The sequence below is a fragment of the Arachis duranensis genome, chromosome 7 (assembly GCF_000817695.3).
Source record: "Arachis duranensis cultivar V14167 chromosome 7, aradu.V14167.gnm2.J7QH, whole genome shotgun sequence".
In the NCBI taxonomy this organism is placed as follows: Eukaryota; Viridiplantae; Streptophyta; class Magnoliopsida; order Fabales; family Fabaceae; genus Arachis; species Arachis duranensis.
Window position 1 is genome coordinate 31182425 of NC_029778.3, and position 4503 is coordinate 31186927.

The 4503-nt window shown below is 37.2% G+C and overlaps 1 non-coding gene across 1 annotated transcript; it reads right to left on the reverse strand.

Moving 5' to 3' along the window:
* Positions 1–2784: 2784 nt before the first annotated feature.
* On the reverse strand, positions 2785–2890 carry LOC127740863 (small nucleolar RNA R71). Its single transcript, XR_008001719.1, has one exon. It is a non-coding gene; the product is annotated as a small nucleolar RNA R71 (small nucleolar RNA).
* Between the last annotated feature and the right edge of the window lie 1613 nt (positions 2891–4503).

The window sequence follows — 4503 nt, forward strand, 5'->3', positions numbered from 1 at the left end:
ACTCTATGATAACTCTGCTATTAGAAATATGTTTTTAGAGTCATAGGAATAGTAGTAATGAATGTCCTTACTTTTTGTTTTTGATTTTATCCCCAAGCTATAATTTATTTTTCTCATCATCACTAAACATGAATAAAATAACAGATTTTTAGAGTAAGGAGGCAATTTTATCTTCGAGTTCTTAATAAGAAAAATTCAAATTATTTATATGTGGTGACAATACTCTTTGCTCTCTGAATGAATGCTTGAACAGTGCATAAATTTTGATAGTGAAGCTTATGAATGTTAAAATTATTGGCTCTTGAAAGAATGATGAAAAAAAGAGAAATGTTATTGATGATCTGAAAAATCATAGAATTGATTCTTGGAGCAAGAGAAATAAAAAAAATATGGCGAAAAAAAAAAGAAAAAGAGAAAGAAAAAAAGAAAAAGAAAAAGCAAGCAGAAAAAGCCAATAGCCCATAAAACCAGAAGGCAAAGGGTAAAAAGGGTCCAAGGCTTTGAGCATCAATGGATAGGAGGGCCTAAAGGAATAAAATCTAGGCCTAAGCGGCTGAATCAAGCTGTCCCTAACCATGTGCTTGTGGCATGCAGGTCCAAGCGAAAAGCTTGACACTGAGTGGTTAAAGTCGTGATCCAAAGCAAGAGTGTGCTTAAGAACTCTGGACACCTCTAACTAGGGACTTTAGCAAAGCTGAGTCATAATCTAAAAAGGGTTCACCCAGTTATGTGTCTGTGGCATTTATCTATCCGGTGGTAATATTGGAAAACAAAGTGCTTAGAGCCACAGCCAAGACTCATAAAGTAGCTGTGTTCAAGAATCAACATACTTAACTAGGAGAGTCAATAACACTATCTAAAATTCTGAGTTCTGATAGATGCCAGTCATTCAGAACTTCAAAGGATAAATGGAGATGCCAAAACTGTTCAGAAGCAAAAAGCTATTAGTCCCGCTCATCTAATTAGAATTTGAGCTTCATGTACACCCTGAGATGCTATTGCCTCTTGATTTTCTTTGGCCGATTTCGTTCATCTAGTTGCTTGAGGACAAGCAACAGTTTAAGTTTGGTGTTGTGATGAGCGGATATTTTATACGCTTTTTGGGGTATTTTCATATAGTTTTTAGTAGGATCTAGCCACTTTTTAGTATAATTTTATTAGTTTTTATGCAAAAATCATATTTCTAGACTTTACTATGAGTTTGTGTATTTTTCTATGATTTCAGGTATTTTCTGGCTGAAATTGAGGGACCTGGGCAAAAATCTGATTCAGAGGCTGAAGAAGGATTGCTTGCAGATGTTGTTGGATTCTGACCTCTCTGCACTTGAAGTGGATTTTCTGGAGCTACAGAACTCCAAACGGCATGCTTCCAATTGCTTTAGAAAGTAGACATCCAGGGCTTTCTATCAATATATAATAGCTTATACTTTAAGAGAGTTTTGATGACGTAAATTAGCGTCAAAACGCCAGCTCTCTGCCGTCAAAACAGACCTCTACACGTGTAAAGCTCAATGCTCAGCCCAAACACACACCAAGTGGGCCCGGAAGTGGATTTCTGCATCATTTACCTATTTTTGTAAACCCTAGTAGCTTGTTTCATTATAAATAGTACTTTTAGAGATTTATTTGGTACCTCATGACATTTTACATTTGACTTTGTATCTTCTACGACATGAGTCTCTAAACCCCATGGTTGGGGGTGAGGAGCTCTGCTGTGTCTCGATGGATTAATACAATTACCACTGTTTTCTATTCAATCACGCTTGCTTCTGTTCTAAGATATTCATTCGCACTTAAACATGATGAATGTGATGATCCGTGACACTTATCACCATTCTCAACTTATGAACGCGTGCCTGACAACCACCTCCGTTCTATCTTAGATTGAATATGTATCTCTTAGCCTCCATTTCAAAATATTGGAATCTTCGTGGTATAATCTAGGATCATTGGCGGTCATTCCTAGGATTCGGAAAGTCTAAACCTTGTCTGTGGTATTTCAAGTAGGATCCGGGAAGGGATGACTATGACGAGCTTCAAACTCGCGAGCGTTGGGCGTAGTGACAAACGCAAAAGGATCACTAGATTCTATTCCAACATGATCGAGAACCGACAGATGATTAGCCGTGCGGTGACAGCGCACATGGACCATTTTCACTGAGAGGATGGGAAGTAGCCATTGACAACGGTGACACCCTACACACAGCTTGCCATGGAAAGAGCCTTGCGTGTGTGAAGAAGAAGACAGTAGGAAAGCAGAGATTCAGATGACAGAGCATCTCCAAAACTCCAACCTATTCTCTATTATTGCATCACAAGTACCTTTTATTTCATGCTCTTTTATTTTATTGCAAACAAAACCCTTTTCATTGATAATCTTCTGACTATGAGTTACAAGGTAACCATAGCTTGTTTCATGCCGACAATCTCCGTGGGATCGACCCTTACTCACGTAAGGTATTACTTGGATGACCCAGTGCACTTGTTGGTTAGTTGTGCAGTATTGCAAGTGTGATTGTAATTTCGTACACCATGCAGCAAGATCATTTCAGTGATAGCCTCTAGAGGATCCTAATGTCCACAAAGCTAGTTTTCTACAACTATGCAACATGATAAAGAGTAATGGAGTTAGTCCTGAAGCCATTCAGTTACAACTATTTCCATTCTCTTTGAGAGATAGAAATAAGCAATGGTTTCAAGCTCAACCTCTGTGTAGCAGAACATCATAGGAGGATTTAGTTAACAAATTTTCTAACTAAATATTTCTCACTCTAGAAGTTGGCTCGGTTGAGGAATAGCATAAATTCCTTCTCCCAAAAGAATGGGGAATCACTCTATGAAGCATGAGAAAGATACAAGGAGATGCTCAAAAAATGCCCACATCATACTTTCCCTGAGTGGATGCAAATCTAAACTTTTTATGATGGAGTCTCAGAAGCCTCAAGAACCATGATCGACTCATCGACAAGAGGTTCATTACATAAAAAGACACCTGAAGAAGTATTGGAGTTGATCGAAATAGTGGCAGCCAATAATTTCATGTACTCATCCGAAAGAACCACAAAAAAAAAGGAGTGATGGAATTGGACACCATGTATACAATCCTAGCACAAAATAGAATTATGTCTTAACAAATCTTCTCATTCACAATACAACTATAACAGAGGCAAGTTTTAGTCATTGGAATACAAGCTACATGTGACTTGTGTGGAGGGGTACATCAAAGTGAAGGGTGTGAATTATTCAAAGAAGTTCGTCCATTCACTGGGCAAGTAAATTTCATGGGACATTCCTCAAAGCCAGAGAATGATCCGTTTTCAAAAACTTACAACCCTGACTGACTAGAAGAATCACCCTAATTTTGAAGGAAAAAATCAAGGACAAAGGAACTTTAGTGTTCTATACCAACAGCAAGCAAACTCTGAGAAATCATCACCTTTTGAGCTTGCAATAGAAAAACTTCCCCAATTCACTAATGCGTTTATTCAACAAACCCAAAATTTTATGCAAGAAACAAGAGCAAATTTCAAAATCAAGAAGCTTTTATCAGAAATCTAGAAGTGCAAGTGGGACAGATTGCCAAGCAATTGATAGAGAAGCCAACAAATTTCTTTCCAAGTTATACTGCAAAACTCAGTCAAACCGTAATTAATTAAATAATAAATCAAATAGGAGCGAATGTGGTTAGAAAATCTAGCAATCGGAATTTAATAATTAAAATATGATATTTGGATTTAGTGAATTTTTCTGAGTCGGAAAACATAGTTTTCTGCATAAAAATACGCACTGGAATTTTGACCGGCAGCTACTGAGATCTATCTGGTACTGCAGCTGAGAAAATTGATTATAAGTAAATAAGGCTAAGAAATTAGGATTTATAATTAGGATAGGTAGAAATTTTTAAAATGCAATTTAAAGCTCTAATTTTAAAGGTTTTGGCCTAAAATTGGACCAACAGACAAAAATAAGTGAACCAGGCCCAAGTGAGTCCAAGACCCAACATATATAAACATTAGTTATGAGCATTTCAGCTCATTAACCCTAAAGATAGGGGCTTGGGGCGCTGAAATAGAGAAGGGAGAAAGAAGAGAGAAAATCCTATCTCCATCAAACTTCAAATCACCGTAACTTTTGATCTGGAACTTCGATTGGCGAGCCGTTTGCAGCTACACGTCGCTATTCTTACCCTCTACAATTATATCTAAGTTTTGTGGTGAGTATTTCATTCATCTCTGCCCAGTTTTCGAGATTTCCATTAAGTTTGGATTATGTAAATGGTTGGTACTAATATGCATAGCTGATATGTAATATGAATTAATGATTGGGTTGAGAATTATGTGAATCGTATGTTTGGTGTGTTGAGAATTCGATGGATTGGATAATGAGTATTGGTTTGTGAAATATGCATTTAAATTGTGAATTTGGGTTAGAGGCCGTGAATTTTGGGCCGGAGGTAAGAAAGATGTAAGGAAGGTAAGTTGATGTGTGTATTATGTGATGATA